General features: G+C 46.9%; 1 protein-coding gene and 1 non-coding gene across 2 annotated transcripts in view; both read right to left on the reverse strand.

Annotated features, from left to right (window-relative positions):
- LARGE1 (LARGE xylosyl- and glucuronyltransferase 1) overlaps nt 1-25,418 on the reverse strand; it is a 590,826-nt gene that overhangs the window by 362,333 nt on the left and 203,075 nt on the right. The gene's annotated exons all lie outside the window — the stretch shown is intronic.
- LOC114886274 lies at nt 12,919-13,056 on the reverse strand. Its single transcript, XR_003791282.1, has one exon. It is a non-coding gene; the product is annotated as a small nucleolar RNA SNORA76 (small nucleolar RNA).

The raw sequence follows: 25,418 nt of genomic DNA on the forward strand, positions 1-25,418 counted from the left end.
CCGAGACCTTGACAAAGGCAACCAAGTTGAAGGTCAGCATTTGGACCATCTCCCATCTGGCCTAGTGGGTCCCTCTAGCCAGCGAGGCCAGCCCTGGGAGGGGGTCCCACTGGGCTGGTCCTCCCACACAGCATCTATCCACCCAACACTCTTCTGGACTCATCCAGCACCACAAAGCCACTGCCGCTGCACAGAACAGGGGCTCCTATGGACCCTGCTTTGGATCCTCTTCAAAGCACGAGGGTCCCTTTCTAGTTCCAGAAGCTGCGTTAGAGCCGGTGAGGCAGCAGGCCCGACGGCCCTCGCCTGGGGAGGCCCAGCCTGACTGTGCGGCCCTGGCAGTTGCACACATCACCCTCTGGCTTGAGAACAGAGTAAATTTCTGTGGACGTTATCAAGAGAGAATGAATACTGAAACCCCACAAGGACTCCATGCCGTTGCTTTCCACGTGCTGTAAGCGGAGGTGGAGGCATCCCCAACCGCAACATGTTAATCCAATTGACATTTGGGGGAGGAGAAGGAGAGGCTGCTGGTCAGGAAGAGCGGTTTCACACTTTTCCAAAAGATGGGAAGAAGGGGAGAATTAAAAATAGATTTGGTGTTGCCTTAACACTACAAGCCACGCACACGACACTGATCAGAGAGAATCAGTGTGGCTGAGTATGGGACGCGGCGGTACCAGTGGACTCATTTCTCACCAGCAAATATTGACTGTGCAGTAAGAACGCCTGTGAGCCCGAAACTGGAACACGGCCCTTCACAGGCCAGGAGTGGGCAAGTCAGCAAGCAAAATACATGCCTGTCGGCTCACATGCGTACACCTCCCTACACGCTCAACACAAAAACTGGCCAAGCCCCATTCATCTCTCCTAAGCCTCCCGGTGTGTCGTGGCCCATCACGGCTGACTTTTAACAAGCAGTGGCAAAGGTTATGACTCCTCTTAACACTTGACCTCCTCCTATTCTCTGGGCCCTTCGATGGTTCTGACATGGACCCAACGGGAGACCCCTAAGGAACCAGGGAGGGCCAGGGCCTGGGAGGGGGGTCCCTGCTCTTCTCCAGGCAGCACCAAGAACTCTGGGGGAGCAGGACTCTTCCTGCCTCTGCACCCACGTTCCTTCTTCTGTGTTTCAGTTTCTGTAATATACCTTTAAAGGCAAGCATCTCCCTTGTTATTCCAATAATTCATTCCTGAAAATAAAATGCCGTGTGCCACAAAGCTAACAGGGAACCAATTTCCCACAATTTTCACTGGGAAAAGTTATAATTAAAATTATAAATTAAGATTGTAATTAAAACTTAACAATGCATTAGATGTGACGCCAACTCCCTCCCCTCCCGATTTCCTAAAATGAAATAAAGACATCATAAACATAAAACACCTGTACAGAAGTGACAAATTCTCTTGCGAGGATGTAAAAATGCTAAAAAAGAAAACAAACCCGGTGCTTCCTGATCAGAACACCGTCCACGCGGCTGTCAGCGTGAGGCCGCCACCTGGCTGTTCTCATCTCCGGCAGCACCCCAGGCCCACGTCCCCAGTTTGTTGGTGCTTGGAGGCTTCTCAGAATGTCTACACACAGTTCCAATTTTCTACCAGTTGTATCTGGTCTAGGACTTAATACTTACCGTAATACATTATCTTATTTAAAATAGTATATTGATTTTTGCAGCATAAACATTTTCCCTATGTAAACATCATCCCCCGAAATATGCTATCGAGATATGTGCTTTGTATAAAGTTTAGGTATTTAATAACGGGGCAGCAGCATTATCCACAGTCCCCCGCTCCCCATAAGGTGGAAGAACCCAAATATTCATCCAAAGATGAATGGATAAACAAAATGCGGTGCCTGCATACGAGGGCACATCACTCAGCCTTGAAAAGGAGGGAAATTCTGACACATGCCACTGTGTGCACGAGCCTTAATGATGTTTTGCCAAATAAAATAAGCCAGACCCGAAAGGACAAATAATGCCCTATTCCACATACGTGAGGTACTTACAATAGGCAAATTTATGGAAATCAAGTAGAACTGAGGTTATCAGGGGCCGGTGGAGGGGAAATGAGAAGTTGCAGTGATGAACCAGTTTTGGAAATGAATCGTGGTGATGGTTACACACCATTGTGAATGTCCTTAATGCCATGGAAGGTACACTTAAAAATGGCTGAAGTGGTAAATTTTGTCATGTATGTATATATATCGTTTTGGGGGGTTTTTTCGGTTTGTTTTTCTGGTTTTTCTTTTGGGCTGTGCCACGCTGCATGCAGGATCTTAGTTCTCCAACCAGGGATCAAATCTGGGCCCCGTGCAATGAAAGCACAGAGTCCTAACTACTGGACCACCAGGGAATTCCCTATGTTATGTATACTTGATGACAATTAAAACAAGAGGCACTCTACTTGGAAAACCTCAACCCCGAAGTAGGCTGTAGGTAGTAGGTTATCAATATCTGGACGTGGTAAATTTTGGAATGAGTTTTTTCTTGGTGACATAGCAGCTTGGTAAGTGGCATAGAAAAGAGGGCTCATTGGTGAGAGAAGGTTTTCAAGAAATGTGGGCCGGCTAAAATATTTTAGAGGTTCTCTCCTCCTTTTCATAAACATACTGAAAACCTAGAGAGATTGGAATCACCATCCTTAGTGATGCCATCCCAGGGGTGATCCCTAAGCAGTCTTGTTTCTAGCCTCTGTTTGGAAAGACCGCTCTCTGTTTGCCTCATACCAGCTACGGGGGTGAGAGCAATGGTCCCTATAACATCGCCATGCCTGCCTCTCATGAGCCTGTCTGCAAGGTGCTGGCCAGAGCATCTGAAATGACAGAAGGCAGAGATACGGATACTGTTCAGGTGGCTTGAATCACCTGATGCCTCCTGACTGATGAACAGAGTGAGGACGTAGTGGGAAGTTAACCCTTGTTCACCTCAAACTTTTTTGGCCACTACTGTTACCTAACAAAATCATGTAAGGTTTTTGCATGACCCAATTGATTTAGGTAAATTCGCACAAAAAAAAGAAATATGATTAGGTAGTCCCCCTTGGTCCCTTCCAACTATAAAAGTTGACACTTAACCTTATCTCTGAAATGGCTAGTTGTAGTCTTGGCATGGCTGCCACTGACTCTGGGGTAGAGAGGCCAGGATGGGGAATCAAAGAAATCAGAGTTTGGGACTATCATTTGAGACTAAGAGAAGTAGTTAAGTCCTCATTGGGCATCTTCTGTGGATGGTGTTGAGTCCTTTCTGCCCTATATTCAGTTCAGCAAAAATCACCGTGTCCCATAACATAGTGCCAGACAGCTGGACTAACTTTCTTAACAACCAACCAACCACCACCTGAGGCAGGAGAGGAAGGGACCACACATTCTATGATTTTTTTTTTTTCAAGATTTTTCCCTAACATTTTCTTATGAGAGTTTTCAAACATACAGTAACGGTAAAAGAATTTTACAGTGAACATGTATATCCCTACACCTACACTCTACCATTATTAACATCTTACCACACTTGCTATATCATACCTACCTATCCTTCTAGTCATCCATCAACCCATTTTTTAAATGCATTTCCAAACAATAAGTTACTCGTCAGCCCATTATTCTCTAGCCACTTTGGTATGTACTGTATTAACTTGGGTTTAATAAAGTTACATACAACGAAATGCACAGACCAACCATTGGTGAGTTTTGACAAATATCTGTACCTATGTAACCCAAACCACCTTTAAGATACAGACCATATTGGGCTAATGATGTAATTCACTCAACCGACTTCCCACTCAACCTCTGCCCACACTCCCCACATGTAAGCACTTTTTAAATTTATTTCCATTATAAATTGGTTCTTCCCATCCCAGAACTTCGTCCATTAGGAATCAAATATATAATCTTTTGGGTATGCCTTCTTTCAGAGTGTAACATTAGTGCGATTCACCCACGTTGTTGCATGTATCAGCTGTCTGGCTTTTTGTACTGCTCAGTATGAGCTATGTCGTCATATTAATATATCACATTTATCCATTCTCTTACTGACGAGCACCAAGGTTGTTTGCAGTTTGGGCAACAACTACAACTGGAACGGAAGAGTCAGAGGACAGGTGTCTATTTAGTTTTATAAGAAGCTGCCAGACTTCTTTTCAAAGCAGATGAAGCCTTTTATATTCCCACCAATAAAGTATGAGAGTTACAGTTGTACCACATCCTTGTCAACATTTGATGTTGTCAGTCTTTTTAATTTTAGCCATTTTCTGGTGGGTTTGTGATGGCATCTCATGGTAGTTTTTCCTGGCTTTCTGTGGGGTCCTCAAGCTTTTCCTTTAGAATTCCATTGATTTGCTGATGGTGTTTTTCAGTGTATCTCTTTGTATGGCTTTTGGAGTGGTTGCCCTGAATATTGCATTATATTTACATAACTTAGCAACGCCTACTAGGGCGGACAGCTTACTAGTTTGAGTGAAGTGCAGAAACCTTACCTCCCTTTGTTTCCCTTTATCCTCTCCCATTTACAATAGGATTGTTGTAACATTTCCCCTACATATACTGAGAGACAAATCAGACATTCTCCAAATGCCTTTACATCTTGGACACCTACTGTGAAACTTAGTTTTCACCAAGCAGATACACCTGTGTGAGATTAGACACAAAAATGAACATCAGGGGGTAGGGCAGCTCTTCTGTTGCCTTGACTCTTTTCTGGCAAGTATAAGTAAGAGGTATTTGGTATTTTCCAGAGGCATCTGTGATTAGATCCTCGAGTTCAGTCCTGAACTTCATGAGTACCAAAAAACATGGTGCCCGTGCTGCCCTCACAGGTCCCAGCAGACAAGGTGGTCCGTATGGGGAGAGGTGTCCCAGTGGCTTCTTAACCACAGTTTCCCTGGCGATCTGGTTCTGGGAGGTTCCAAGAACTGCCCCTCAGCTGACAGTCTGTGCCTCTAGCTTCTCCTGGAATTCTGCAAGGCACCTAATAATGGCAACAAGTCCTTTTCTGCTTAAACTCATGCATTCTCTAGTCTGTAACTGAACTCTAATAGATGGGAGTCCCATGACTAATTACTGGCAGAGCGGAGATCAAAACCCTGATCTCTGCTCTTTCCTCTACAGTGAGCTACTAGAGTCTCTCTCTTGACGACGTTCTTCAAAGAAGAAAGAGTTGAAAGTCCCATGTTCTATTTTGAGAACGTGCACTGGGAATGAAATGTTTGTATTTCTATGTCATCTCCTTTGTCCACTTTCCCACACCTGCTGTCATCATTACGTGGGTTGCTTTAACCACTACTCAGGAGCCAGACACTGTGGGTACTTCCCAGGCAGCACAGTGGTGACAACAATGAGAGTATTTTTCTGCTCTGCCTTGTGACTGCAGTTGAATTAATCAAGACGTTTCTTTCTTAAAAGATTGAACTCACTCTAGGAAACAGAGAAGAATATAATCTAAAGTGGCTTCCCATACTTACCTGCATGTGGACAAACCCGGAACTTAGAACCCAAAGATCTGGAAATCACAGCCCAGCTACATCCCAGCTTGGGCTACTGATCAAGCATTTTTTGAGCTTCCACTGCTCTAGCTCCACTGGCTTCCTTGCTGTGACAAACATATTTGGTCTTTGTGCCCAGTTCCTGGCACACAGCTCCTAAAACCCTTGGAATTCTGGCATGATGAGTGTCTTGTGTATGCTAATGAGATGACTGGTGACTGGGGACCCCTAGAGAGCATTAGGATGGGGTCTGGTCACCAGAAAGACCAAGGCAGGATTAGAGGGTCACAACTTTCAGCCCCACCCCATGCCCAATGCCCAGGGAGGGGAGAGGGGCTGGAGACTGAGTTAAGCACCAATGACCAGTGACTCAATCCATCATGCCTGCACAATGAAACCTCCATAAACCCCCTAAGTGACACGGTCCAGACAGCTTCCAGGTTGATGGACACATCACGGTCCTGGGAGAAGCACGCCTACAGAGGGTGCATATGTGATCCCTGCCTTGTTCCCGACTTGTATCCTTTAATAATAAACCAGGGATAGTAAGTAAAGCACTTCCCTGAGTTCCAAAGATGGGGGGGTTGTGGAAACCCCCTGAATTTATACCCAGTTGAGCAGAAGTGCAGGTGCCAACCTGAGATATGTGACTGGAATCTGAAGTGGGGACAGTCGTGTGGAACTGAGCCCTTAAGCCATGGGGTCTGAACTAACCTTGGAGAGTTAGTGCAAGCAGTAAATCGTGGGACAACCAGCTGGAGTCCTGAGAGTCAGAAAACTGGTGTGGGAAGAAACTCCCAAGCATTCGCTCTCACAGTGTTGTAGGTAAAAACTGTGTAGACCTGTTCCTCCAATAAGACAAGCACAGTCCTGCCACAGGACCTTTGCATCTGCAATTTCCTCTGGCTGGAACCTGCATCCTTTTGTTATCTGTATGGCGAGCACCCTCACTTCACTCTAGTGTTTACTCAAAAAGCCTTCCATAATACCTGGCATATCTTGAATTTTTTTCTTATAGCACAGATATGATCCAATCTTATAACCAGCCATCCCTTGATATCTGTGGGGGACTGGTTCCGGGACCCGCCCGTGAATAACAAAATGTCAAGTCCCTTATATAAAATGGCATAGTATTAAACCTATATACATCCCCCTGTGTATTTTACATCACTTCTAGATTACTTATTTTACCTAATACAATGTAAATGCTGTGTAAACAATTGTTGGTGTGCGGCAAATTCAAGTGTTGCTTTTTGAAATTTTCTGGAATTTTTTTCCCAGAGTATTTTTGACCTATGGTTGGTTGAATCCATGGATGTGAAACCTGCAGATACGGATGGCCGACTGTACCTATTTTCCACTTCAGTATTCCCAGTATATGGAATGGTGACGGGCACATAGTAGGAGCTCAATAAATCTGAAGAGTGAACGCATGCCACCTGTCTGCATGTTTAATGGGGATCCAAGGCCCTCATCTCTAAACCTGAGGTCACAACGCTGACCTCTGACAACGGTCGTAAATATTAACTGAGATGGATTATACAAAAAGCCATGACAGTGAAGCATGTGCCCAGCACGTGGTGGATATTTTAAAAACGTACTAATTCTAGGACAAACTGTTTTTCACATTCTAACATCTCTGAAATCAAGTAGCCTCCAGCAATAACTAGAGAGCATACAGCAGTGGTAACACAGCTGCACCGCTAGCACATTCACAACAGGTGTCAGTGGCTTCCATGAAAATCCTGGAGACAGTGGTGGAGGCGCGGGGGGTCACTTTTTAACCCCTATGCCCCACATGGTTGTGGGAAGGGGCAGGTGGAGGGTCCAGTGTGTCCACAACATTCCCAAAAGAGGAGCCAGGAGTAAGCTAGCTCCACAGCGCTGCAAAGTGGGTACAAATGCTTTCTCAGGATTCTTACAAGCGATCTGATGCTCACAACGACATGGAGGACAGTACAATAGAGAAAACACAGACGGCAATGACACTGTAGAGAAAGGATTCCAAAGAGTGAGGCTCAATGCGAAGAAGCTTTAAGAATACCTGAACTGGGACTTCCCTGGTGGTGCAGTGGTTAAGAATCCACCTGCCAATGCAGGGGACACGGGTTCGAGCCCCGGTCGGGGAAGATCCCACATGCCACGGAGCAACTAAGCCCCTGTGCCACAACTACTGAGCCTGCGCTCTAGAGCCCGCGAGCCACAACTACTGAGCCCACACACCACAACTACTGAAGCCCACGTGCCTAGAGCCTGTGCTCCGCAACAAGAGAAGCCACCACAATGAGAAGCCCGCGCACCGCAATGAAGAGTAGCCCCTGCTCGCCGCAACTAGAGAAAGCCTGTGGGCAGCAATGCAGCCAAAAATAAATTAATTCATTTTTAAAAAATACCTGAACCAACATGCTTGCCCATATTTTCCTTCATATGTAGGCATAGCAGTAAAATATGATAAAACCCACCTAACTAGGTCTAAAAGGGCTCTTTCAATAAGTATGGGAATATATGTATAGCTGATTCACTTTGTTATAAAGCAGAAACTGACACTCCATTGTAAAGCAATTATACTCCAATAAAGATCTTTAAAAAACAATAAGTATAAAAGATTCAAAAGGATGAGAAAGCATTGTGTCACAGCTTAATTAAAAGCCTTTTTAAATTTCTTGGCTTTATATAAAATAATGGTGTGTCTTACAATTGGCAGCATCTAAGATTAGGTGATATAGGAGATTTGTTTGAGAAAAAAATTGAAACAAAACTCTAATGCACTCTTGACCTCAGATATTTCTCTACTAGTTCATCCATTGACTTAATATTCCTGTATTGAATTCCCATGTCTATTTTCAGGCCTAATTTACATCGCACGTTTTCCGGCGGGGGGGGGGGGGGGGGGGGAAGAAACAAATCTGGGTGTTTCTCAAGGACAATGATCTCTTGAAGGGCTGTCCTGGGGCCATCAGTATCAGTATCATCCGGAAACTTCTTAGAAATGCACAGCCTTAGGCCCCCCAAGTCTCCTAAATCAGAAACTGGGGGAAGGGGGAGTTGTTAGAACCAGCCCTCCAGCTGATTCTGATGGAGTCTAGAGTCTGAGGAGCCCTATTTCAGGAAAATCACCCAGCACCGCACGCCAGCAGCTTGATCACTCAAGTGTAACTACTCAGTGAAGTTTAACTAAAATGTCCTGGGGGGGCTTCCCTGGTGGCGCAGTGGTTGAGAGTCCGCCTGCCGATGCAGGGGACACGGGTTCGTGCCCCGGTCCGGGAAGATCCCACATGCCGCGGAGCGGCTGGGCCCGTGAGCCATGGCCGCTGAGCCTGCGCGTCCGGAGCCTGTGCTCCGCAACGGGAGAGGCCACAACAGTGAGAGGCCCGTGTACTGCAAAAAAAAAAAAAAAAAAAAAAATGTCCTGGGAATTCATCCTATGCCAGGCACCGTGTTGGGGGACAGATGCTGCCTCGAAATCTGAAGAGGTACGTGTGCAAATGACTAAATAAAATATAAAATGGAATGAAATGAAGGCTGATGGAGGTGCCAAGACCACACTCCATTCAGGGGATGGAGGACAGATTCTGATTCAAGAGTCCGGGTGGACTTCTCAGAGGAGGTGGCAATGTAGGGTAAGAAGGTTTTGGATAGGTTTTCTATGGTAGAGGAGAGAGATGCACTAAGGAACTAGGACAAGCAGAGGGCGAGAGAACATTCAGAGCCCCATGAGCATAGGGGGCCATCACTCAGGTGTGCTCTGAAATCTGATTAATTTGACATCCACTCCCCCCCCACCCCACCTTTACATGCTCACCATGGATTCCACTTGCGGCAAGGCCGGCCAAGTTGCCAGCCCAGAGCCACTCTCCCTTGTCTGCTTAGGAAGAGAACCCGGCTTCCATTCAGGGGAGTAAAGCAGCCAGAGAAAAGACTGTATACCCGACAGCCTCTAGGGCAGCTAAGCATGGCTGTGGGACTTCAGGAAGGCCACCCAGAGGCAGTTTGCCCTCTGAGATGTGCGCCCGTCCTGGCCTTCTCCCTGCTTCTTCTTGGCTGCTGGCCTACAAGGATGTTGACATCCAAGAGCCACGATGGACACTGAGGTGCTTTGGCGCACAGCTGAGGATGGGAGAATTGCAAGATAGTATCCTGGGATCTAGCGATACCGTTAAACTACCGCACCACGCTACACTGCCAACACCCTGACTTCTCGGATGTGAGAGAAAAACTAGCTTCCCTCTGGTGAAACCACTGTTACAGGGAACCTGCCGTCAAGCCATCGAGCCTAACTGTCACTGGTGCACCACTCTCTTTCCAACGGCCTCCTATGAACCTGCAAAACTCCAGGTTCTTCCTCCTCTTGCAGAATAGCTCTGCCCACCCTCCCCATCTTCCCCTCCATCTACTGCCATTCTTCTTGAGAACATTATCACAGACCCGCCCAACCCTCTAGCCTGACAGCAAAATAAGGGCATCATTTCCAAGCACCTTCACCCACACTCCCTGTAGCACCTTCATCCCCCCTACACCTCGCTGTTCAAAGTATGACCCAGGTACCGACTACATCAGCATCACCTGGGAGCTCGTCACAAAGGAAGACTCACCAGCTCACTCCAGGCTTATGAATCAGAGTCTGCGTTTTAACAAAATCCCAGGAAGTGTGTATGCCCATCACACTTTGAGAGACATTACTGTCATCATCTTCACCTACAGCTGCTCACCTCCAGACCACAGATTGGGAAATGCGTTCTCTGGCTACACCCTCCTGTCCCTCCAGGTCTCTCGTTCTTTGTCAATCTTTCCTACAACTCTAAAAGCCACCAAAACCATCCTGAATTGCTACTCACCCTTCCCTGGACAAAATAATCACCTTCACACTTCCCTGCTTTTGTTTTATTTAACTGCTTCTGCCTGGGATGCCCTCTGAAGCCTCTGACCACGCGTGGATCCACTCGCCCTTCAGTGTGCTATCAGTTCAGATGCCACCTCCAGACCATGAGTATTTTGGGGAGAGAGACTGAGTCTTCTCCATCAGCAAGGTGGTACAGCAGTGGGCTCTGGAGCCCATGCCACTTACTGGAGCATGACTGAAAACATTTAAGGCAACTTGTCTCTGCCTCAGTTTCTTCATCTGTAAAACTCAGATAATCATGGGGCCTATATTTCCCAGGGCAGTTCTATCAAGTCAAGGATGTGACAGAATGAAAGAACTAGGACCAATGTTTGGCACGTAATAACTACTTAATAAATGCTAGACATTGATTCTGGACGCCAAGCCCTAGCATGGGAGCAGACACACGGTGTGTTCTCAATAAATGTTGACTGAATCGAACTTGCAGTTTCTGCATTGACTTCTGTGTCTTCATTGTTCCTGGGTTCATGAGTCTACCATACCCACTCTTCTCCACAGCCCAGCAAAAAGTCCAAATCCAGCTCCCCACAGGAACATCATTTAGATGAAAGAACATTTTCTGCAGCCACCCCTGTCCTCAGAGCCTCACCAAGAAACAGAAAGGCAAAGCAATATACGTGTGAATTGGAAATTGTCTCTGCTCTCACTTCGTTAGGCTGATCTCCTGCAGTCCAACAAAGGGAATTAGACAGCAGAAGGGACAGGAAAACATGGGACCTGGACATGCTGAAGCCCAAAAGACTCAGGTCCCAGGAGGAAATGCAATTCCAGGCCCACAAGGCTGCATGGAAATCAGGACAAAGGGCTTCTCCTTGGCAATGTCTTCAAGGTAGGAGGTGTGCTCCTGCCCTGGTCCCCTGAACACCCATCAACCAGTGCCTACGAAGTGCAGCCATGGGTCTATGTGGTAGGAATAAGAAGGTGGTTACAATGCAGTCCCTGTCTGCAAGGACGACTGGGACAGACAGACAAACTGACAACTATATGGTGTGTGATAATGCTACTAAGGGTACAGGTGCAAGATGTTAGGTAGGCAAGGAGGAGAGGCACATTACCAGATCAATGGGACTGGAAAGGAAGGAGGTCCAAGGAATTCTTACAGAGAAGACCCTGAGGCTGGGTTCTGAACAGGAGTTAGCCTGGCAAACAAGGCAGGAAAAGGCATCGGAGGCAGCAAGAACACAAGATACAAAGACACATGAGGGTAGGCTGAATAATAGTTCCCAAAGATGCCCAAGTGCTCATTCTTGGAATTTGCGAATGTTACATTATAAGGCAAAAAAGACTTTGTAGGTACGATTAAAGATCGTGACATGGGGAGATCATCCGGGATTATCTGACCGGACCTGACACAATCACAAAATCCTTACAAGAGAGATGCAGGAAGAGCTGGCACCGGAGAAAAAGTCATTGTGAAAACAGAAGCAGAGATTGGAGACATGCGCTTCATAGATGGAGGGAGGGGCCACAAGCCGAGGAATGCAGCCCTGCCAACACCTTGACATTAGCCCAGAGAGACTGATGCTGGGCTTCTGACCTCTAGAAGTATACAAGAATAAATCTGTATTAATTTAAGGGGCTAAATTTGTGGTAATCTGTTATAGCAGCCACAGGAAATTTATATACATACACTGTTTGAGGTACACCTTCTGGAATGTTAAAGAAAAATGTCAGAAAGAGGAAACCAGCTGAGGAGGCAAAGCCACGGGCCAAATCACAAAAGGATCTGTGTACCAGGCTGAATTATCCTCAATATGGAGCTGCTGGCTAAAGGACATCAAGCGGAGGGATGATAGAATAAGATCGCTAAAGCACTGAATTGCCGAACTTTTAGGTCTTAAATCTTAGCAATTACCACATGCCTAATTCCCCATTTTATTGACTCTCATTTCTTTTATCATAGGCTGTAATGACTTTATGAAAAGAAGGAATCACCAGCTGGTAGATGTAACGATTTGCAGCCCCCCCGCCCCCAATGCCATTCAAATGTTTCCAAAGACACACACCTATATTTGAAGAGCTGCAATCAGGGATGAGTACGCATCAGTGGACAGCCGGCGGCACCGGAAACTGGGAGCTTTCCCCGAAATTCTGACCAGATGATTACTGTAATATGTCTAAAAAGGCCACGTGCTGAAATAACCACCCCCCGACCCCCGCCTCTAGGAAGTGGGAAGGCAACTGACACGCTGAGTGCTCACTCGGGGCCAAAAGCTTCGTGAACACTGTGCCTCGCTGGTTCTCTGAGGATGTACGATCGTCACCCTCTGGGCACGCTCTCGGTGCCACTGGGGGATCCCCGAGTCTCGTGTGACCAAGCCCCATTCCCCAAGCACAAGGCCCATCAGAGAACCTAGGCAGAGGAGACCATCCCTCTGTCCTGCACCCACAAGCCTCTGCCCAGGGTCTGCACACAGAACGGCCTTTACACATACAACTGCAGCCACTCCCAGGCTCCCTGCCCTCCTACCCTCTCTGTGCATCACATCCTCCCTGCAACACCCGCCTCTTCAAGGCCTCTGTCAGCCGTGCCCTCTGCCGAATGTCACTTGTTGCCAAAGGAATCACCTAGGTGGCATCTAAGCAGCCCCGTATCTGAACAAGCTGGATTTGCTCTGGCACTGCCTTCTGACCCCTGAGGCCACGGGACAGGCCCTGCAGAGGTTCCAAGGCAGTGCCTTGGCTGTGGCCAAAGCAGGGGACCCACAGGGAATGGTGCTCAATGGAATGATTTCAAACACCGCCAGCCCTCCCTGGACCTCAGTTAAAATAGAGGGTCACTGCCTTCCCACCACCGCTCAACTCCCTCCCAAATGGGACACCCCACAAACTGAAAGCCACGTCCGCTTTCCAGGCATCTGACATTCCCCACAGCCCCAGAGGGCTCTGTGGTATCAAAACACCCAAGACGCCTGACAACGCTGGGTACGTGTGGAGTCTCCAATTTGAGCTGCTGTAAACAGCGCTACTGTGAAGCCCTCTGACAGGCTCCACTCTACCCAGCCCCACCTCTTCCTTTAGAATCTGTATGTGAGAGCAGTACATTCCTAAAAATAGAATCACTGAGTTAAAGGCTAAGCACGATGTATAGTTCTTGGGATGAACCAACAGTTTACTCTCCAGAAAGAGCGATGCTGATGGGACCAGCAATTCAGATTCGACGGCCGTTGATGGAGCCCTGGCTTTATTCCAGCCCCGAGCTAGGCACCTCACTTCTGTTCTCTTTTCAGCATCCCACAGAGCTCAGTTACCCCCATGCAAATGATGCAGAACGTGAGGTCATAAAACAAAACAACTGGCCCAGGGCAGTACAGTTCTTTTGAGACGGGGCTGGGAGAAGAATCTAAGTCCCAGGTTCCTCCAGTCCTGTGGTATCTGCTGAATTACTCAGATCTTTGAGCTTTCCCACACGACTACAACAGCTTTCATTTATTAACGATAACCAGAGGCCAGGTTCTAGACTGGGTACTTTATTACGTACACTCCCACATCCATCCAAGTCAATGAGGCAGTCGAAACAATGCTGCTGCCGCTGATAAGAATAGCACCGACCCGTTCCTGAATGCTAATATGTTCGAGGCATTGTGCAAAGCACTTTATGTTCATCTATTATTTTAACTCTCTTAAAATCTATAAGCGAGACATTAAGAGGCCCAGTTTATAGATGAAAGGATTGAAGCTCAGAAAAGTGACTTCCCTTAAGGGTCCCACAGACTATAAATGGGAAATACGTCCATCGATAAATGGATCTGAACACAGGGCAGTCTCCCAAACCTAAGCGTTTCATCTCAATGCTAGACTGCCCCAACAGCCAGCATCATCCGGTGGGTGGCGAGGAAGAAAGTTTCTAAAGAAGGTGGTGAGAAAAATCAGCATTCCATTTCGGTTCCTCTTCCCCGCGACGTGCTGGCTGTGTGTAGTTTGATCTGCGCTGCGTTTATTTCAACGCCATCCGACTGGCTGCATACAAATGCAAGTCTTTCTCTTCTGAGGGCTGCTTCCCATTATAGCAAAGGAGAATCACAAGGACCGGCCCACATCCCGACACAGGCCTCCAATGGCTAAGACAGACCCTCTCATCAGGGCCCAGGAAGGCTCCCTCTCGGGGCACCCTCTGCAGTGCAGAGGCAGGAGTAGAAAGATGAGGACTCCTAGAAAGTGGCAAAAGTAGCTCTGTATAAAGGGAACAGCATCAGGCTGGGAAGGAAGTCACAGGTTCAAGTCCCAGCTCTGCCAGCAACCCACTGCGTGACCTGGAGCAAGTAAGTCTTGGCCTCATGAACACTAATACAATTAATAAACAACGTGATGTAATTTTGGACTCCCCTGTGGAGGGAGTGGGGGAGATTCTTAGCAAAGAATGACTGAATAGCTTTAAAGAAAGGATTCAGCAAATCAAGACAAGATGCCTGGGTCCAAGATCATTTGCACAACTAACCTACCATTAGAAGTTCTTGTTCTCAAAATGCACAGGTATAAACCCATGCATTGGCCTTTGTCTGCCCTAAGGCAGCTACCACCACAGAGTCTGCATGATCCTACACCAGTTCACATCCTGGTAACACTGCAGGTTGAAAGCAGACTGAAAAAGAAATCATTACCTCCATCATCAAGTAAGAATTCAGTCATCTCCAGGAGATCCAGAGTTGGCACACAGAGACCAATTCCAGCGGAATAATGTTATGACTAATAAAGAAATGGGAAGAAGGGGAAAAGCCACTCGCCTCCCTTACTACCCTGATATGAGTGGGATGTGCCTTTATCTTTGTCGTCCTCCTGCCAATTGCTAAAGGGACACCTCCCATGCCCTCTGGCACCAGCAGCCTGATGGTTTTACTGCGTGGCCATCAGTAAAATACACGGAATGCCCAGAGGAGTAGGAACAGCACTTGACCTAAAATAACAAAATTCATAAAGTTTGGCTTGCCGGAGATGCTCTTTTCATAATAACTTTGGAAGTCTCCAGGTGTTAACAGCTGGAAATGGTTATCAGGTTCCTCTTGCTACATTTGCAGTGTACAACCGAGGTTTTCCAAGCACACAGGCCTCCAGGCACACATGCATCAGCAACCCTCCACCACCACCTCTCTCCAAGTGCTCTGGCTTCCCGGCCAAGCTTACTCCCTGCTCCCAGTTCTTTGGAATCAAAGGAACTTTTTTTAAAACATCAAGCTGCTTGGGGAAAAAAAAAAGGTGTCAATTTGTAAATTCCCTACTTGGCCCTGTCTACCTGCAAAGATACAGAAAAGTCCGGGGGAAGGAAAAGAAGAAGAGGATTGTGCTTCTCTTTTTAGTTTCCAGATGGAGCTGACTCCCACTGGCTACCCACACACCCAAGTGGCTGATGTCACTGTTGTGATTTTAGTAGTACTGTGCAGGCCTTGGGCAAGTACCCCCATGAAAATCAACAACAGCGAGCACATCTGAGAAAGCCAGAGAGATAAAAATGAGGGAACCAATGTGTCCTCGGCTCTGAAAATGTCTGCAGAATCTCCAAGCAGAGACCCATCAAATGGACATTTGGGCACATGTGCCAGCTGGACCAAGCCAAGATTTTTCAGAGGTAGAGACACTCGAGCAGGCTGACGAAGTCTGAAGGGCTGAGGACGATACGGCCCCAAATATCACCTTGTAGGACCCTTAGGAGAAAGGTCTTTGACCATTTCCCAGGATGCATAGCTCAGGACTCAACCACCACATGGCCTGGAGGAGAAAAAGTGCTTTCAGTGGAGCCTAGCACTGCCATGTGACCAGCCTGCACAGACTGAAGAGAAGCTGCTGACACTCCGAGGAGCTGGCATTTATAGAGGAATCTAGTTAACATGATGGTACACCAGACCCTGAGTCTATCCACCAGAAAGGGTGCCACAGAAGGTGGCAGTGGTAGTGAATGTGTCCACAGAGACCTGGATGGAGATGCCAGCCTGGACCTGTTTTACTTGGCTTTGCCAGGATGCCTGCCCTGTGCCACACACCTTAACCTAGACATCATATGACAACATGTCTCCTGAGTCACTGTACCTCTTCAGGTGACTGTCACATTGGAGTAGGTTTCTAGGGCTGCCATAACCAAGGACCACAGAGTGTCTTAAGCGAGGGAAATTTACTTTCTCACAGTTCTGGAGGCTGAAAGTCCCAGAACAAGGTGTTGGCAGGGTTGGTTTCTCCTGAGGCCTCTCTCCTTGGCTTGCAGACAGCCATCTTCTCCCTGTATCTTCACATATTCCTTTCTTCCTCTGTGTCCCAATCTCCCCTTCTTATAAAGACAATGGTCATACTGGATCAGGACAGTCATACTGTCCATACTGGACAACAGTCATACTGGACGTGACCGTATTTTACCTTAATTACCTCTTTCAAGGTCCCATCTCCAAACATAGTCACATTCTGAGATACTGAGGGTTAGGATTTCAACATAAGAATGTTGAGGGGGACAAGTCAACCCATCAAAATCATTACCATCTTTATACCACTGAGGGACACGAGACATAGGAAGTAAATGACTTCTCAAGAGACATACCACTCAGTTGTGGCAGACCTAGGATTCAAACCCGTATTTCCTAGAGCCTAAAAACACGATCCTTTTGCTCCGAAAGAGCTGCCTCTGACCAGTGCTCAGGTTGCTTAAACAGCTTACCAGAGAGTCACAGATCTAAAACGTGTGACACTGGGACTTGCACCCAGGTTCTAGATAATTTTACCCTCGGTAGTTAATTGCATCGAACACGCCAAGACTACTCAGATTAAAACTGCTCTTTGTTGCGCCAGTAACTGTCTATCATCATAACTCATTCTCCTCTATTCAGGGTTGTCCAGACACCATGATGGGGTAGCGCTACACATTCTCCGCTGCAATGCACCGATTTTCAAAAACCTTCATTGCAGGCCATTCAATGGTAGAATCAGGACAACCCTCAGGACCCCCCAATTTGATTGATGCCTGTTCTCCAAAGTGGATTTCACGCTTCCTCACAGCCTCTTAATGGTGCCTAGTGGAAAACCTTGCATGGAGTAGTCAGGTGATAAATATCTGTTGGGTACATGAATGTATGTATGCATGGCTGGAGTAGTCAAGGCAACCTCAAAAGACCCCTCCCAGTTTTAAATTCCATGATTCTGCTGCAGGAGGTGACACTGGGATTGCTGCTTGACGGCTGAGGATTGTATCAGACCCAAATCAGTACCTTTCCTTCATACAGTGTATCTCCCTCGACCCAGCCAGCAGGTCAGCGCAGCATCACCAACGGAAACGGAAATGCCCTTGAGGATAACGTCCCTTGCCCAGGTACAGCATCGATAGAGAGCCCTGGGACCAATTAAACTTTCCCCTGAGAATTAATCGCAACACTAACGTGATGTTCCTTCTTCTCTTGCCAGACTCTTACGAGGTGGAAAAAAGGAGGAAAATTTCACAGTCATTATCTAACTCCACCGTCCCTGGGGTCTGTGCTCCTATCTGGAAAATGCAATCGTCGTTCAACAAATGTCTGTCTGAGTAACTCTATAAGCAAAGAGTTACCATGGGCGGTTTCCAAAGAAGCGGAAGACGATAGCTCACGAAAGCAAGGCATTTACAAGTAATTCAAGGAGGTAAAAAATGTTCGAGAATGCAGAATAATATAATGCAAATTATATTAAATAATATAATTAAAACGCATTTAGTTTTTAAGGAGTCAGTGAATCAAAGAATTACGTGGGAAACCAAAACTGGAAATCCTGGCCTTGACCCTAGGAAATAGCTAGATCTGGGTCTAACGGATGACCATGGACATGGTTTGACCAGGGTACTCAGCAAGTTAGGAAGAACAATGGTTTAAATTAAAGACGCAGAAGCCATACTACGTGTCATGGGAAAAGGGACAAAACGGAGGTGGGGCTGCCTGGAGAAGGAAGGTGGCGCTGACAACTACAGAGCGCATGGTCCTGGGGGACCATGAATGGTCCTTTCAACTGAGGCGTTTAAGACCAGACACAATGGGCACCAGAAACCCATTCAATTCTCCTGAGCAGAGGAACAAAACGATGCAAGTGGTTTCTGAGGAATTAACAGCATTCGAACTGCACTGCTTTGACTGGAGTAGAATGAATCAAGGAAGGTGGCCCCAACGGCGGGCATGATGATTCAAGGGCACTGAGGAGGTCTCATACACTACAGAAAGAGAGAGCAAAGTTCTTTTTTTTTTTTTTGGAATTGGGAGGGGACATTTATTTATCTATTGAGTGTGTGTTATGTGTGAGGCATTGCTGTTGTTTGGTGGAAAAGACAGGCTTAGGCATAGGCCACAGGAAAGGGAGACCACAATCCAAACACCAAATAAAAACATACATAGTAAATTACAATAAAGGAAGGGTGGTATGGGGTGAAAACCTAGTAGAGAGGTTCAGGGAAGAGAGCAAAGTTCTTGAAAACCAGGGACATATTTCAACAGGTCATTGCCCCAACAGTGGGGTATGAGAGTAGAATATAAATATTGTGTGATTTTCTTCTCAAAAGACGAGTTATAGTTTTTAGACATTTCCAAAGCAACAAATCACAGAACTGGAAAAGAGCACTGATAACAAACTGTTCCCAAACCCTTGTTTTAGAACGTCATTCATTCATCATTTACTAAGCCCGTACTGTGTATGAGGCACCCTGCTAGGCCCAGAGAAGGCATGAGCATGCCAGGCATTGTAGGAGAGGTAACGGGATGAGAAACACCTGACTCCAACTTAATTCCCCAGAGAGGTGGCAGTTTTGCAAGGTGAACACGTGGAAACAAGACAGAAGAGAGAAATGAGTCTGTGCTAAGGTGCAAGGGCAAAGTGTGGCCTTGGGGCTACCAAGTTTGTCAACTGCCGGAGCTGAGGGACGGAGGGATGGAAGGACAGAGGGATGGAAGGACAAATTGTAGCTGCAGCGAGAGAGTATGAAACGGAGACTCCAAGAGCAGACTGGATTGATCTCTTTCAAGGGTTCTAACCTCTGTATTACAATACTCTGCTACTACCCAGCCTCAATCCCAATTCTTCATACTTGCATTTAAATGTGTCCTAAAACACCAAATGGAATAAAAGTCTGAAGAAGGCTCTGGAAACCAGGAATGGCATTGATCATCTTACTGTAGAGAAGGGAGGTAAGCCGCCCACAGTAGACTAATTCATACGGTGCTGTTCAGAAAGAAATTCGTGCCACCTCCAGCCAAATGATATGAGCAGAAACACCCCTGAGAGCAGACAGAGAGAAAAGAGCACAGAGTAGGGGAAAGCGAGCAGAAATGTGGGGTTTAAATAAAAGTTGCTTCTTCCAGGTTTCACAAAATAAAGAGCTCATGCTTGCTGCATATTTAGTGGTGTGCCATTTTACAGACGAGGAAATTGAGGTCCAGGGAAGCAGAGTAACTTGTCCCAATCATCCAACAAGTAGAAGCTAATGCCAAGATTCAACCCCAGGTAGTTCGCCTCTACAGAGCTTTAATCACTCCTGTACCCCATTCAACAGCCTGTGGGGTGAAGAACAAGATGGAGGATGCTACCTTCATAGGGAAGCTAGGAACCTGGATGCCAGGCCTAACGCTGGACATGAACAGCCTTGGACCAGTAAGGATGTCAGCCTCAGTTGGAGAAATGGTCCTTCCCCGAGCATCCAAGTAGTCTCGAGGCAGAGGCAGGATCAGATGGTCCATGGGACCTGAGGCCTTCAAGGGAAGTGTTCACGGAGGCCAGGGACCCACTGGCTATGAGGCACTGCAGAATGACAGTCCGCTGAGCAACTAGGTGAGCCACACCCTCTACTCCATCATGGATGGAAAAATATCAGGAAATCTCAACTTGGCTCCAAAGACGGCCAAGGCATAGCAATGAACAGGTGGAGAATTGGAGGAAACCAAGGCTGGGTAGAGTCACAGCAGTTGAGAAAGAGAAGGATGGAGGGATGGAAAGAGGGATGGAGAGGGGAGTGGAAGAATGGAGGGGCAGAGAGAGGGAGAGAGGGAGAGAGGGAGAGAGGGATAGAGGGATAGAGGGATGGAGGGATGGAGGGATGGAGAGGGGAGTGGAAGAATGGAGGGGCAGAGAGAGGGATGGAGGGATGGAGAGAGAGACAGAGGGATGGAAAGAGGGATGGAGGAAGAGAAGAATGAAGGGAGAGAAGGATGGAGAGAGGGAGAATGTGTGTGTGTGTGTGTGTGTGTGTGTGTACACACATATGGGTATCATGCAACCTACTGAGGCCAGCGACAAAAGCTAGTAACATGCTAGTCTTTAAAAACAAAACAAACAACAACAACAACAACAAAAAAGGAAGTAGAGGCATTAACAGGGGGAAGAAGAGCCAGTAACCTTGGCCCCCAACATCCCTCAGCAGCCTCAACCACAGTCAAGTTTAAATTATGTTCCTATGGCACAGACTCCAGTGCCTTCAGGAATTTGCCTCACGTGGCAGCTGTACTCACAGAGGTGTGTTATTTGGTGAGGGTGACAATGACAACTACGCATTTACAGTCATCTAAGCTGCCTATCCCCACGGCTAATTTGTTTTTGTTTGTCCTCCAAATCTCCCCTCTCCATCTTGAGAGCAACGTCACATCACTTGGGGGCTGAGAACTGCTAAGAAGCGCGGAGCTTCATTTCATACCAATTTCTTATAATTAATCAGTTTTATTTAAAGAGGAGGGGAAATAGATATATCTGCAGAGCAGGGAAAATGGATACAGCTTAGAGAACAATTATACATAGTAGTCCCAGATGGTTTAGCTGTTCAGATGATCATTAAAGAAATGGATGGAGTAGGTTTTTAAAAAATTTCCAGCTCCCCCTAATTGGATAAACAAAAACGAGAGGGCTATCTCCACTTCCTCCTGGAATCCCATTAAAATGTACCCCCAGACAGCCTTTCACTAAGAACCTCCCACCTTGGCTATGCCACTAGTATATAAATGCATTGCACCACCTCTGGCTTTTGGAAGCACATCAGTTACAGTCTGGGGTTCACTCATTACTGTAGTTATTGCTCGTTTATTTTTAAACACACCAGCCAGCACACACGCGGCTGGACACGGCGAACCAGGTTGACACTCTATTTAATCTGACAGTTCCTTAATTACCTAGTTGGTGGTTTTGTTTTGGACTTCCTCCCCTCCCAGGTATATATTTCTTAAGTTATAAATGGTAAACCCCTGTATCTGTTTATTCTTTGACAGCATTAAAAATCAGCCCCCACCTGTCAATAATGATGAACTGGACCATCTTGCAAACTGTTCCAGGCAACTGAGGACTGCCTCCTGCTTTTCTACTAAGTTGGCTAAGACAGCTGCAAGGGTATACAGTGACCGGCAGGACAGAAATGGTCTGTCTCCCTACGCTGTCACATGATCACATAACTCCAAAGAAATGAAAAGGTTGATCTTTGCCTGGAAAAATGGAAGTGTCCGCTCTGGAGTCAGACAAACTAGCTCAAATCTTGGTTTCTTTGCCTGTGCACCCTTGGGAATACCCCCTTCCCTCACACTAAGCCTGTGGCCTCATCTGTAAACCGGGGGAAAGAATTATACCTACTTCATAGGATCAAACGGACAAAGTCAAAATTGAGACAAAAGACACCACACTGGAGACACAGACAAGTAATAACTGTTTTGAACATATAAATGCTCAACTGATAAGTGTAATACAAATGTGCCTGAGTAACAAACCAAAGACAAGAAAAACAAAAGAAACTTGAAAAAATCTGCAGTGTCCAGGTAAAATGGACCATGACATCATCCCATATTGCCACCCAACTTGTCCTCACGTAGGCCCATCACCGGCCCCTCCCAGACCAATCAACAGCACACAGCAATCTGACCCACTCAAACCTCGCTCTGGCCTCCTGGGCGCCCTGAATTCCAACGTAAGCCACCTCAGATTATGGAAGGTTGCAGGATGGCGACCTCATGTGTCCTGAGCAGCGGCCTCTGAAGATGCAGAGGCGGCATGAGTGAGGGGTCTTTGGGATGATCCTATCGGGAGTGGCAGGAGGGGCGGGAGAGAACTGGTCACTCAAGGCCTCGCCTCATTTCATCACCACACGCCCTGCTGAGTCTGGGATCCTCAGCCCTTTACTCAGATGGAAAAAGTGAGGCCCAGCAGGTTAGTCTGCTCATCCAGCATTCCCCCTGTCCACCCCACAGTTTAGGAATGTCAACTCAGCTCTGAAGTCCACCAAGGCCCCCCGGCACACTCCAGGTCGTCCTCTGGAATTCAAGCCACAGGCAGTCCCCAACTCATGTCCTCAGGAGGCACGCTGCCAGAAGAACTCTTGTGCAAGTGGGGTAGACCAAATGAGGGTAACATGGAGAGGAAGCGGCCTGGATGCGAGGAGGGGGACCCAAAGACACGCTCAGCTAGTGGGAATCCTTGTCTTCTGCTCTCTTGGTCTTTTGCATGAGAAGCTTGGGCTAAAAAGAATCAGAGTTAGGCTGTTCCTCTGAAATCCTCATTCTACACAATCAGAAACTGAGGTCTGGAGAAAAGCAAGCAACTGGGCAGCAAGGTCCTGGCCGGGGCAGGACTAGAACCCACGGTACTTACTTACCACCGGTCTTTCCCCACATCTTCACATCAACATGAGCCATTCCACCATCGCCGGAGCCCTCCCCACTGCTCCTCAGAGGCACCGCAGATCCCTTGCCATCCTGCTTCTTTGAGTTAATATTCCTAAGGGCAGGTTGGTACCCTGATATCGGGGTAACACCTGGGCGATTACCTCGTCCACAAGTGGTCCCTCCAGGCCAGCTGTGCTCCCATCCCTGAAACTGCAGTGGCCCTTTTGCTGACTGCAAGGCAAACATTCTTCCATGGCTTCTCCACCAACTAAAACAGTAGCTCTCAAACTTAAGTGGACATCAGAGTCACCTTGCGGGCTGGCTAAAATGTGAGAACGCAGGGCCCTACACCTCCAAGGCAGTAGGTCTGGAGTGGAGTCCAAGAATTTGCATTTCAAACAAGTTCTAGGTTCCGAAATTCTCTCTCCCAAACTCCCCCGTCCAGTGGCAGGTGGCAGGGATAGAAAATCAGATCCCCATCTGCAACTCCAGTGGCATCAGACACACCAGGCTAAAGTTGCCCTACTTTCAGACACAGCTCAAATCTCTCCTGTGATCACAGACAGATGTCACTGAGCAAATGACCCCTTACTGACATGCTGTGGGTCCCAGCTGGCAGTGGGCTTTCTTTTCACTGCTCTGAAACCAACACTAAGAAATATCTCTAAGGAGTTACAAACCATCCACAATTTATTGAATTTTGAGTTAATTCTCCATCACTAACTACTAATTCCAATTTCATGTTTCCCTCTAGATAAATTGTTTCAACCCTTTGCACAATCGATGCCAAATTTCCACCTCATCCCATATGCTTAAGAAGGATTCAAACAGGTATCCCTCACTTTGTGAAACAGAGGCAAATCGTCAAATCTATTTCCATAAAGTCACTCCTATGCCCTTGGGTTGCCAGATTTAGGAGGAAAATACAGTATACCCAGTAAGATTTGAATTTCAGATGAACTAAAAATTTTTTTTAGTATAAGCATGTCACACGCAATATTTGGGATATACTTATACTAAAAATTGTTAAGCATTTATCTGAAATTCAGATTTAACAAGGAGCTACGACACCTGTGCACTCATTCAAAAAGATATACATTGAGCCTCTACTAGGTGTTACTTGCTACAAATGCAAGACATATAGGTAAGGGTGTGTGGTAAATGTTTTAAAAGTGGCTCTTGGGGGAGGGGATGGCTTTCAGTACTTGCTGAGGCTTGAAATTCCTACAACCATCTTGCAGAAACATGAGGAGACCAAAAGGCCAGCAGAGATGCCGACCCAGAGCACCAGGTTATTGAGCCACAGGACTGATGGCAACAACCTCCTCCCTCCAAGATCTTATACAGCAAGACAGATACACTCTTATTTAAGCCACTGTTAGCTGTTTTTTCTGCTACTAGTACCAAAATGATTCCCAACGGATACACAGAAGATACTCCTCTTTGCTATGTATGCCATCTTCTGCCTCTCCAAGTAGAACAAAAGTTCTTTCTGTTTACAAGTCACGCTGGTGGATCTCTTCTTTCCTTCACTTTCATTTACTCATCCATCCATGCATCCATCCAGCCACCCACCCATCACACACAGTGTACCATTTACCTATTTACTCTATTGTAACATCCAATGGCGAAACACTCTAGAGCTATGGGGAGACATCCCAGTTAGTGCCTCTGATTGACTCTCCAAGAGCCCATGACCAATGTTTACCATCAAGGGCCTCTTTCACAGAGTATTTTGTAAATCTGCCCCCAGATGCTACCACAGAGGAAGGGCTTTTTTCCTTCCAGTACTGATAATCCCCAGACTCTCTTCTCACCTACTCAGTACACTTCCTTGGGGTCAGATTACAACACTGTAGAAATCCAAAAAAGCCATGGAGGAGCCCTTGAGGACCAAGAAATCCACTCCAGGACACCCCAGTACCCACAGTGGGGCAGGAGTGCTCTCAGCCACAGGTTATCCGAAAAGGCTGCTGACCCAACAGATGCTCCTTTTGTAAACCATCCCAAGCACTAATGACTGTGCTTAAGAAACCAACCGGCACCTACTTCTCTCTCTGGTGCAACAAATGGAAAAGGAAACTTAATGCATGAAGGGTGAAGGCCACCAAAACCATACATGGAACCACTTAACCAACCACGTCCTAAAATTTCATTTCAAGTATACTCCTCAGAAGTCGCTTTGTCCCACAGAGTCAGGCTATTCCAGCCCTCCTGGGCTGGGCCTCCCTACTCCTTGCACCATTAATTTCCATCTCTGAGACATCCTTTTATCTGTCATCATTCTTTTATTCCTTCCATCTCAGCTCTAAAGCGTTTCTCTTTCTAAGCTCCAGGTTCCTGCAATACTTTGCTATATATGCCATTTAAAAAGAGGCTCACAGGCTTCCCTGGTGGCGCAGTGGCTGAGAGTCCGCCTGCCGATGCAGGGGACACAGGTTCGTGCCCTGGTCTGGGAAGATCCCACATGCCACAGAGTG

The sequence above is a fragment of the Monodon monoceros genome, unplaced genomic scaffold (genome assembly GCF_005190385.1).
Source record: "Monodon monoceros isolate NGI ecotype Baffin Bay Population unplaced genomic scaffold, NGI_Narwhal_1 Super_Scaffold_6, whole genome shotgun sequence".
In the NCBI taxonomy this organism is placed as follows: Eukaryota; Metazoa; Chordata; class Mammalia; order Artiodactyla; family Monodontidae; genus Monodon; species Monodon monoceros.